Here is a 12,583-nt window from a genome sequence, read left to right as displayed (position 1 = left end):
AGGCCTCAGGTCACATTGAGATCATTTGCAGAATTTAATATATTTTTTTAAAGAGTTTTCAACATTCAAACTGGCTATGAAAGCCCCACAAAAATATTTTAACCTGAGCACACTTTCCAAATGCTTCCAGTGATTTTCCTTTTGGCCACTAGAATGCACTGTTGCACCCTGTAATCCACCTCGGTGTCTTGAAGCAGCTCTTCTTTTTTAGCCGAACACACCCATTAATTTCACTCATCTCCACAACTCTATCATGCACGGCTCCCCTGTGGTTGTTACGATATGGGAGTGGTACAGTAGCATCAGTATTTGTATCATTTGCACCACCGAAGCTTTAATTTGAACTGATAAAGTTTTGCCGCCTGCTCAGGTGACAGGTATTAACATCTTCTTCCCCTGAATTTCACCTCTAGGGAAAAATATTAAATGGGGTGGATCAGAGTTCATACATAAATGTAAACTGAACAGGGATCGGTGTATGTCGGAGTCTTATCACATGTATAATCCACATGTTCATGGTTCCATCTTAACTGTAAGGTTGACAGCGTTTGCATACATATGCATTCTCCTTTTATCACATCCTGCATGTGTTAGTTGATACCTGTCACTAAGCGTTCGACAGCCAGCTGTCGCTATTGTCAGTTTCCTTGAGATCTCCTGTTCTTGCCGGGCAAAGTGTTTGTGCAAGTAATAAATTGTGAATTGGCTCTGAATGTGCCGCACCGTGTTGTAACATTCAGCAAATTTAATAATTCCATTTAGTTAAAATATATCTATAAATTATTAATTTCCAGTGTTCGTTTCAGATCAACTTGTTGTGATACATGAGCACATTGTTCATTTTTAGGGACCTAAGTACCTACATTTGTAGCACTCAGATTGTTGATTACTGAAGTCAAGTCAAGGTTGTTCCATTTTTGTCACGATATCTCCACAGTACATGAGGATATTCCTCCTTATTACACGGCTTTGTTGAATACTCGATTCTGATTGGTCAATCACAGCGTTCTACAATCTGTTATTCTTTTATAGCTGACAGCTGCTATGTATAAAGGACCATTACTATGGACACAGTTCTAACGTTGGACTCTGGCAGACCATTTTTGTGTCAAATTATTGATTTCTTAAAGTGGCAGTAGGCAGGTTATTTTTGGCATCATTGGGCAACAATTCTATAATAACCTTTCAGCATATTGTAATTCAAGTGTTCTGAGAGAAAACTAGACTTCTGCACCTCATCATGGCTCTGTTTTCAGGCTTTAAAATATCTAGCCCGTGACGGGAGACTTTGACCAATCACAGGTCATTTCATTGAGAGAGCGTTCCTATTGGCTGTGCTCCGGTCATGTGACCAGAACTTGGCGTTCCTTCACCAGATTTCACAATGGCGGCGGCGTCACAAACTTTCTCATTTTACAGCTAAACAGTACACTACAAGATGATTCTGGAAACATTTGAGGCGAGAAATAGGCATTACAGTAACAGAATATTGATTCATATTTGATCAGCGCTGCCTAGTTTGACCGTTTGGTCAGAGTTCGTGAGTGATTGACAGCTGGCTCTCATAGATGGCAGCTGGACAGCAGACCTCAGATCAGATCTTACTGCTTGTTTTCCTCCGGTATGTGAAATCTTGCAGATGCCGTTAGGAGCACCGGAGGACACCGAGGCACATGATTTTTTTCAGGTTACCGGTACATGTACTACTCTCACGATATAGCGACATAACTTTTTATATAACTTTATATTATAACTTTTTTTAATCATATTTGATCCAATCTCGTCGACTTCCGCTTTAAGTAAGTAGCCGTATAATAAGCAGGATAATGTCATTGTTGTGAAATAAACCCCTTCATGGCGGGGTTTATTTCACAACAATGACCCGCTCGCTGTACATTATCCCTTACATATATGCTGAGTTATGGTAAAATAGAGACATTTGTCATGACAAAATCATATAACAAATTTATTCCGTGTCACATTTTTGTGTTTGTGTATTTGACAGGGGGGCGGTGAAATTAACATTTTCCAATGCCTTATTAAAATAATGGCAGTTATACTGTATATTAGTACAGAATGGTTGCGAAATGCATGCGTTCACATAAAAAAGACACCATTCAGGATACTAAATACAACACGCCAATTACACCGTTGACTCCGCACATGGGCAAAGCACCTGTTGCTTTGCAATTAGCAATCAAGGCTTCAGGAATAAAAGGCCAAAGGTGGGCTCTCCATTAAAAGGTTGATGTTGGAAGGTACATGTATATGAATGCTATCCCCATGAGTCCATACAAGCAATGGAGGAAGCATGTGGTGATGTAGCTGCTGAAGCATATCAGAGGGCTGGGTTCATTGTGCCAGGCTGTTTGGTCAAAGAGACGGTTGCCTGTAATGTCAGTGAGCTCCTGTGGTCAGATAAAAACAAAGAGCAGGATGCAGCCTATAATTTTCATACAACAAAACATACAGTTCCAATTTGTAACAAGTATATTAGGGAAAATACAAATTTGACCAACCTGGTTCAAGACCTTAATAAATTGGTTCTCTTTTCAGTTTGTGACAATTTGGAACTGCATAAAGATTAGCCATGAAAAGGATGTAAATTTACCTATAATTACTTTATATATACAGTGAAAGGTGACTGATTAACTACGTGCGCAGAAATGTACCCTCCATTATATCTAAATGTAGTCTTTCTGACTCGTCATGAGATCTAATTCTGTATTTCCTCAAACCAAAAACCAACTTCCTTCCTTTTTTAAAGACATGAGAAAAAACCCTCAGAGCAGCGACATGTCAGACAGTGTATAGAGAACAACAGTGAATTTGAGCCCAAACTTTCTCACAGTAGCTCACGATGGCACAAGCGATGGAGCTTTCTGACGACTGCGTCACCATGCATGAGCTTCAGGGAACTAAAACAAACCACCGTGGCATTGAGCAGTCAGGTAAGAAGAGCACATATAAGTAAAGAATAATTTATTAAGAGATTCAATTGAAGTATACAGCAAAACAGCACTGTTCATCAAGGAAATTTACTCTTAATGTTTTAATGATAAAGTCTCAAGGAACACTCAACAATGATCGGATTTGTTGCTCAGATCATCAACCTAAAACAACAGAATTGCCTGTACTGTGTGTGTATGTGTGTGTGTGTGTGCAGGTGCAGGTGCTTCACCCGCAAAGAGTAAACTTCTCAGAATTGGGATTTTGACTTTAGGAGTGTTGTGCATCCTTCAAGCCACTCTCAATATCTCCCTGCGCCTTGCCTGTAAGTTTTGAACAACACTATATTGTCTTACAAACGTAAGATAAGCCACCACATATATTGCAATATGTTTCCACGGTGGAATGTTTTGCAATCATAACCCGCAATTTCTGTTTTTTGTTTTTGCCAGTTTATTCAAAAGAAGATGCAGACCAGTTTCCTTTCAGCAGCTCCATAATAGCAGACATGTTCCAGTGTGACCAGTATCTACAGAATTCAACCCAGTCATGTTCCTGCTGCAAGGACCTGCTGAGAAGACTACTGAAGGAATATCAAGCCTTTCCCTTTATAACAGGAGAGGATGACCAGGATTCTGGGTCTGGTTCCGTGGAGGAATTCTTCGCTTTCAGAGGATAACGACTACAGCTGATGTTCATGTGCAGACCACACTCATGTGAGTAGACTTCAACTATTTTTACATTGTGGAACCTCAGGCTCATACAGGGCCAATATCTACCAAATTGTGATGTGATGTTATATATTTTTGGGTTGTCAAGTAGTGCTGAACAATTGCAATCATTCATTCATTAGTTGTAACCGCTTTTCCCATTCGGGGTCGTGGCGGGTCTTGAGCCGATCCCAGCTGACAATGGGCGAAGGCGGGGTTCACCCCGGACAGGTCGCCAGACTATCACAGGGCTGACACATAGAGACAGACAACCATTCACGCTCACATTCACACCTACAGGCAATTTAGAGTCCACAATTAACCTAACCTGCATGTCTTTGGACTGTGGGAGGAAACCGGAGAACCTGGAGAAAACCCCCGCTAACACAAGGAGAACATGCAAACTCCACACAGAAAGGCCCCAAGCTGGGTTTGCGACCCCTCTTGCTGTGAGGCGAAGGTGCTAACCACTGCACCACCGTGTAGCCCCGATTCCAATCAGTTATATTTTATTGCTAAAACCTTTTTGTAGCAGTTGAAAGAACTCGTTGCCAGACACTTACCTTCAATCTCAGCCATTTACCCGTTTTTTTTCCACAATAACTGCTGACCCAGAGATACCACGTCATACCAACGTCGTTTTACTATTGGCTCATAAGCCTCGTTAGAAGTGGGGACCAAACATCAGATATCTTCCACAGAGATAAACAAAACATTCATTTTGGACCCAGCAACATTATATATATGATTAATTCACAATCATGATAATTTTTTTTACAGAAAAGCCATACTTTTATTCAGCACCTTTCTAAAGGTACTGTGGATGTATTATTAAAAAAAAAAAAAATATTTGTCTACATAAAAATCTTATCAATAGTACCTTTAAAATATTAGTATTCACATCCCCCTGCTTTCCCTTCGTGGCCCTAAAGTAGTTACAGACTCCTAGTTGAAGACCACAGCTTTAAAGCTGTTACAGTCAATGTTTTTATATTAACAATGGATTAAATGATTATCTGTATGTGATAGAGGTCAATTTTATTACTGTAACAAACCCACAGAGAATTATCACCCAACTCTGCAGTTCTCGTCTACGGAGCTTTGTAGCTCATTGTTCTGGTTTTACGGGCCGCAAATTTACTATTTTGGCTCACGGTTCTCATCAGTGTAGTTTTCAGCCACAGCAGGAAGCTGTTTGAGTAAAAAAGCTTTGACAAACATGTGCCGTATACGCTACCTGCCCAGCACCGAATAGAAGACAGACAAAGTTACTGATTAGCTGGTTAACACAGTAATAGTAGTAGCAGCTAAAAAGCCAGATATTTCCCTCAGTAGTTGGTGGACACCAAAACAGAGCTAAAGTGAATAGGTGGACACAAACACAACTTCAGATAAATGGTGACGTTGTTCCATCTCTCCTGGATGTGTAAATAATAGGGCTGTCAATCGATTAAAATATTTAATCGCGATTAATAGCATGATTGCCCATAGTTAATCGTGATTAATCGCACATTTTTTATCTGTTCAAATGTACCTTAAAGGGAAATTTGCCATGCCAGTTTTTTCTCGCCAAAATTTGGTGTAAGTGTGGAGCGTTATTTACCCTCCTTCGCAACAAGCTAGTATGACATGGTTGGTACCAATGGATTCGTTAGATTCGTTTTCTAATCTCATATGATACCAGTATCTAGCTTTAAACTGAGCCCGCTCCAACCTAAAAACTGTACATTGCTTTAATTCGTTAAAGAAATTAGTGGCGTGAAAACAAATTTGTGTACTTTGACAGCCCTAGTAAATAAGCAACCGCTTGCTCACACATTTACCATATCAACTTTAAAAGGTGATAATATATCAATGTTTTGTTTAAAGTTTGTTGCGCTGATGCCAAGAGGCCAAAAAAATTACGAATGCAGGTTTAAATAAACATTTATTTAAAACTGTAATATTGAGTAATATTAAGTCTAATTTCCATTTGAGTTTTTTAATAGAAACCTTACAATATAAATAAATTTCCTTAGTACGAGGATCAGCAATTCTGAAAATGTCTTGTCTAAAACGATAGTTCCTGTTATCACATCAATCATTGCCGCAGAAGAGAAGAAGTGAAATGGATTAAATCTTAGCTAAGACTATTTTTGTGGTTTTGATTTTACTCATATCCTCTTAAGAAATGTCTACTCAATTCTGATGGCTAACCAAACTGTTGCCTCACACAACATATTGTATGGGTAGTGTTAAGAAATACTGTTAGTATCAGAGGTACAGTGCAAAACAACAACAACTCATCTGTATCGGATGAGCTTCCTTTGATCCCTCTCAATGACGTGAAGTAGATTGACTGTAGAGGTGTGGTTCATGATAGTTTCTATAGACCAAGCATTTCCCAAAAAGAGTCCCTGCATAGATACACCCAGAAAAGTTGTTATTGAGCTAAACTTAATTGGTTAATTTGAATTATAAAATGAGGTTTTGTTATTCTCTTCCTATATCAAAGGCAACCTGCATTGCATGGGAAATGGCACTCAGTGCGTGGAGTGCAGAGGAGCTTTCATGTCAAAAACAAATTCCGCTTTTAGTTATTCAGCATGTTCTTTGTTGTCTGAGCTTGAAACAGGCATATAAATGAGTCGGAAAATAAGAATCGGGATTTCATGTTGCAAATCTGAGGTTTGTAGTCATGAAATGTGGTTACACTCGCTTCTAATCCAACATCACTCTGCATGTTTATAAGAGTGAGGAGAGTGTTTATCTCTACGAACTTTCTTGAGATCACCGAGTCGTACTTTGCTGATAAGTTTGTCAAAGGTAAACTGAGACAGAAATGAGAGCTGCAGCACATTCACTCATCATTTCTCATTAACACTGCTGGCTTTGTTTTAATTAGCCGTTGTGACTGACACCTATGTTCCTGTGACACTGTATTCCAGAGTTGTGTTATCCTCCTTCCCAGCTGTTGCTTGTCAATCATCCCAAAGTTGTCTCTATCTCTCAAAATAGAACCACATGTGTAAAGCTGCCTGCGCTGGTTGGTGGCCTTCAGTGGCAGCGAGGGATAAATGTTTGACTTTCTTCTCTTTTTTTTTTAGCTTAATGACTTTGACCCACAGAAAACGTTTAATGTGTCCATTGTAGGGATGTCACGGTACAAGAAATCTAGTAGTCGATACCAATACCAGTGAATTTCCACAATTCTCGATACCAATTTGATACCATGGTAAAAAAAACAAAAAAACAACAATAAATCCCATGTAATTCAACACGCACTCTTTTATTAAAAACATTTGAACATTACAAAAAACAGAGGCATGTAGCCTTTAAGTAATAAATACAAATAACTGACCCATTTTGTTCATTTTGGTGTATCAGCGGCATATTATCAATCGATAGTCAGACGACGGACACTACATACTGACCGTGAACCCATCTGGTCCATCAGCTCAGAGTAGTAGAAACAGGAGGCAGAGGATTTATGTTGAAGCGAAAAGCAAACGCACCTATTTGGCAATATTTCACGTTTAATCTCAATGCTATAAGGGAACCATAACGTTAATGAGGTAATCGCCGCGAGGTGGATGGAGCCGTCACACCCGGTGTGCACGGAGCAGCGGCGCCAGGTAGAAACCCGCAGCGTAGCCCCGCAGCAAAAGCGCTACCGGAGAGGACAGACACACCGCTACCCGACAGTAAAGATCAGAGTCAGCGCTCTGCACATATCGACCGTCATCTTTTCTTGTAAAATGTCCGGTGTAATCGGTAACACCGGTGTTGTCACAAGTTTATTAACCGGTGGGAAAAAATTTCCTCACAGTCACATCCCTACCAATGACCATTAAAGGAATCGTACTGTACCTTCGGTACTGTACAAAAAGAGTACTGTCACTTTTTTAAAACTTTGGCATCGACTTGGTACCGAAGTATCGGTTCTCGTGACATCCCTAGTCCATTGAAAGAATGAAAAGTTTATCTATATGTGCCCACACTAAACACCATGTAAACTAGAAACAATACAAATGGGTATTGCAAAATATCCATTTTCAAAATATGTCACTTGCTTTAAGCCCCACAATATGTTTCTTTCTGCAGCTGTTCATTTTTACTCATTTAGCCTATGACTAAAAGGAAATTAACTATTTTAGGATTCAGGATCTACAGAAAAAGCACCCATCAGCTAATCTCTGTATTTCAGTGGTTGCGTAAGGCCAAATGGGAACTTAATTTGCTGAAGGACAATGACACCACAGAGACACTAAAATAGTATTAAAAAATCCCCCCAACAAAAGGAGCAGGCCAGACTGAGACCCACACTCGTCAGCAGGGTGAGATAAGAATTAGTGCCTGAGTATAAACAGAGGCCATGACAGATTTCACACTGTGTTCCTGTGCAAACACAGTGGGCTCACTGTTAGCCACTGCCATGCTGTCTAAGTCCCTCTGAGGGCGGTTGAGAACACCTGCAGATGGTCAAGCATTTTGAAATGACGCAACAGAGACCCAATTTAAATAGCGATGACAGGATTGTGCATATCCTTGTGTGCTCAGTACATGCACACGCAAACACAGAGCCACACATGTGCTGTGCAAACAAGTGAGACTCTGCCAGATCAAATACACAGCGGAGCTATACGCGGTAAATATAAGGTGGAGAGGGGGACAACTCTCATAAACTAGCTAATGAAACGAATGTCTGATGATAACATTTCCATGTTCAGTTATTTTTATATGATAACATAATGCAATAACTCAGAGCATACTGGTCAGGATCTAATTGACTGTTTCGCTAAACCCGGCCCCAAGGATCGACTGTCGGCCACAGCCATAGACTGTATATAAAAATGTATGGCGCGTCTCCACTTCGTCCTGGATATGGGGGCGCTGCCAGCTTGTGCTTTTGACGTCATTTGGAGTCTGCGTTGAGGTCCCGCCTATACACCCAGCGTGAGGGAATCACAGCTGCCAATCATGACGTCTCACCTTCTTTTTATAGCATCAAACAACTAATTAAAACCAAACTTGTAAAAATTAACACCTGAACATACATCAGCGTAAGAAGAACAATACGACAGAAACCATCTTTGGGAAAAATGTATTTGACATGTACTTTGATTTTTTTAGTTTGTCCCATGTTCCATCCGCTAACATGGAGGGAGTGGCCTTTATGGCCTTTACTGCAGCCAGCCACCAGGGGGCGATCGAGATGTTTCGGCTTCACCTTTGGAGAGTTGTCATTTCTTCCATCTTTATATACAGTCTATGGTCACAGCTTACCAAACAAGGCAAGGCAAACAGACACTGGACTTTCCCCCAGATCGCTGTTTGTGTCCCATGTGAAACGTAGTCATTTTAAGCCAAACCATAATAGTTTTTTTTTGTTTTTTTTTTACGAAACCTAACAAAGTAGTTTTGTTATTTTTTTTTTTGTTTGTTCTGTTTCAATGTCATAGTCATTTTAGGCCAAACCATGATGTTTTTTTCTAAAAATCTCGAAACTTAATTGAGAATGCAGTTTAGTTGTATGGGAATTTAATTTAGTGGGAGACAGCGTTGTTATTTCCATGTCTTCCACATGGATTATCAGGTGGTGAGGATGCTGACTTTTTGCCTAAGACACGAAGCTTTAGCTTCAGTCATTTAGCATTATATCATGTACTGTATGTAGCAAACGTGCATATTTAAGACCTCTTTTAATGGCTTCTCGTTTTAAATAGAATCCACTTAAAACATTGAAAAGCCAGTCACCCAAATAGTTTTAGCTTTAGCATTAGCTTAAGCTACAGTGGCTTGCTACAACTCATAAAATCAGCTAGAGACTGTCGTCATTTCAGCTGACAAAATCCTTCTGCGTAAAATTGAAGTCTGATTCCTTCGAAAATTATTGCAAATTTCAAGTTGTAACTCTGCAACCACTTCTGTAAAGTGGAAAGTGTGACAGGCATTGCAACAGTAACTAATGGGGGCGGGGTTTTGCAAACACTTTATTGCAACTTTAAGTCTGGCAGTTTGATTTCTGACTAAAATAATTACAGCATGAAAGTTGAATTTTGTCATTGCATGAATATTTATTCCTACTGTAACTTACTAAAACAACAAATGTTTTCATAAAGTCACTAATGCCCATCATAAACTGTAACAGAGCTTACACATGCTCACACAGTGATGTATCTACAGCTGAACTATGTCTCAGAGGGAAATACAAGAGAAAAAGTCTCACACATAACATATTGTGCTGTTTTTGTGTTACATACATTTTTTTCCAGAGAAAAAACCCAACCCAATCAACTGAGAGATTCTCAAACGGCATTTTGGGGGATGGAGATAATTAAAAATTCAAGCGGCAGCTTAATGTAGTGGAATTTGCCTCAGCATGTTTATTTACTAAACACCAGCAGTTATTTATGATGGGAGCGGGAGGTAGTGCTCTGATTTTTCTTTTCTTGGTTGGAGAAGAGGCAGACAGCTTTGGGTTTTCTTTCAATTGACACACATGCACAATAATATCCCTCCAAAAACAGGCTTCCAGCTGAATTCTGTCAGGGTTTAATCATAAATGAGGCTTTGCCATTTGTCTTTGGAATAAAAGTTTTGGTAAATCCTTGACAAACTATTCCTTAAATCAGACACTTGAAAATCCCATGTCCTCTATAGACTTAAAATCATTCAATCCACAACATGGCAACAATATAATACTCATTTTGGAGCACGGAGGGCAAAAGGTCAGAGATTTGTCTGGATTTTTTATCTCTCTAAGAGAATATATAATCTTATTTTTTCCACTACAAAGCCCCTCTTCTTCTCTCTTCTAAATGTCAAAATGCTGAAGTGAAATTGTAATTGGACCACTTGTGGCCCTGCCCTGCCTCTGATGCTTGTGTAATAGTAAGCTGTAGACAGCAGAGAATATACCACACCGGGCTTAATGAACAAAATCAGATCACTCTGTAGAATGAAAGTACAGCAAGCAGGGTCAAAGTTCACACCAGCCTTTCAGCAGCTAATTGGCTGAGCTTGTGATCTCTCCCACAAGGTCCCATCATCAGAGCCTTCAACTTCCTGCTTTTAGCCCTCTTCCTGTGACAGCTTAGGGCCAGCAACTGACCCAGATCTACTGTACGACTGGTCATAACTGAGCTTTAAACAGAACACAATTCCCTGTATTATATTTTTATTAGAACCCGACATCGGGAATCTCTATGAAATATACATTAGGGATGGTCTGAGCTTCAAATGCAGAGAAAGGAATTATGAGTGGGATATATACGGGGTCCTATAAGGAACTACTGTGAACTTTCTTCCTTCTCTTCCCTGTGTAATTACTCTGTAAAAGTGAAGGCTTAAACTAAACAGGTCTGACGTTTACCCTAGCCACCACAGCTCTAGAAGACCTCCAGAAAAACATGGTTAGCACACCGACAGTACTAGCTTAATCCTGGCTTACGTTGGGCTCCTTTCTGTCTTCAGTGAAGGAAAAATCAGGAGCTGACAAGAGGTGCAGAGCTAATCTTCCCACAGTCAGGTTGCAGGGACAAGCTAGAGATAAGACGGGGCTGCAGATAAGGCTGGAGACCCCTACAGCAGAACCACGAGCTGCGAGAGGGGGAGATCCTAAGACCTGATATAAATGAAAGGAAGAGGCTCTGGAGCTCTGGGGCCAAGGCTCCCAGAAAATTAATTACACTGATGCCCCCACGCCGCCATCTTCAGCACCTGCTGACATTCTGCTCGCCTTCATCGAGTGCCTTAGTTGGAGACCACAACAAGCTGTCTTGGAGCTTTGTGTGTCGACAGACAGGGTTAAGTAGAAATCTCATTTTGGAGAAATCAAGAGTGCAGGAACTTGCACAACATGATTGTGAAAAAAGGAAATTGCTCATCAGTGAATCTTGTTTTTCTTTCCTCTACATGAGCATATATCATTCATAAATTATACTTCATTTTTTTTTATTGAATGTATCAATATATTTACTCTCAGTAATACACACTGTACTATGACTTTTTTTTAACATACTACAGTAGGCTATGTACAATCTTGCTGCTCTAGCGTAAACAATACAGTCTGACATCGATGTCAACTTTGAAGAAGTGGGCAGCTCTGCTCTGCGGTAATTCAATGACGTATAATTCCCAGAAGCTGAGGGAAGTTGTGTGCAAGACCAGCATTTTTACCGATATCCTTACATCACACAAATAGAAACAAAATCACACAAATCCAGCCCTCGTAAAAGGAAGCATTTTGTGTTGGACTGAGCGCCGAACCATAATTGAATCCAACATCTTATTGTAACCCCACTGCGTATGGCAATAACCTGTCACTGAGCGAAGTGCGATATTAGGTCATTATTCTATAACCGTGAATGTTCACACTTGCCTTGTTAAGTGCACCCCCCTTAAAAGTAGCTAGCGCTCTCACTTTGCAGACGGCTTGCGTGTACTTGCAGCAGTGTTCATGCAGGTCCCACAGGGGCTTATTAGAGGGAATGGTAGGGCTTCTCACAACCTCAGCAAACGCTCGCTGGTTCCCCTCACAACAGCCAGCACAGAAAGGGGAGAGAGGTTCACGACTACCAGGCTCACGTCACCCGGGCTTCAGACACATCCTCACTGCAGTGGCTCTGCAGCATTGAGCAGAAAGGTCACTGGCTTGTTTGAAATTCTGTTTTCAAAGATTCTTATCATAAAGTGGAATCCACATACATGGCCATCGTTTTTTTAGTGTATATGAAGAGAGAGCAACCTGTCAGCATCTTGTTAGGCTTAACAGATGGCAAAATCTGTGGATATCTGTCATAGTTGACAAAATTTGTTATCATGGAATCTCGAAGCGCTCTACCCGGTGAGCTACCGGTGTTAATGCCTTTCAGTACATGTTGAAAGCACATCATTTGGCCCCTCCCAAGTGTAAATCTTCTTTGTTATATAGACAGGTTTCT

At 40.3% G+C, this 12,583-nt stretch overlaps 1 long non-coding RNA gene across 1 annotated transcript in view; it reads right to left on the bottom strand.

Annotated features, from left to right (window-relative positions):
• Window positions 1–1,929: 1,929 nt before the first annotated feature.
• Window positions 1,930–12,583, bottom strand: part of LOC119487126 — a 97,005-nt gene continuing 86,351 nt past the window's right edge. Inside the window, exon 4 of the long non-coding RNA XR_005206654.1 lies at window positions 1,930–2,408. This is a non-coding gene — a long non-coding RNA (uncharacterized LOC119487126). The remainder of the gene's footprint in view (window positions 2,409–12,583) is intronic.

Source organism: Sebastes umbrosus, chromosome 1, assembly GCF_015220745.1.
Source record: "Sebastes umbrosus isolate fSebUmb1 chromosome 1, fSebUmb1.pri, whole genome shotgun sequence".
NCBI classification, from domain to species: Eukaryota; Metazoa; Chordata; class Actinopteri; order Perciformes; family Sebastidae; genus Sebastes; species Sebastes umbrosus.
The sequence above is the reverse complement of the archived record's forward strand: the minus strand, read 5'-3'. Positions and strand labels throughout refer to the sequence as shown.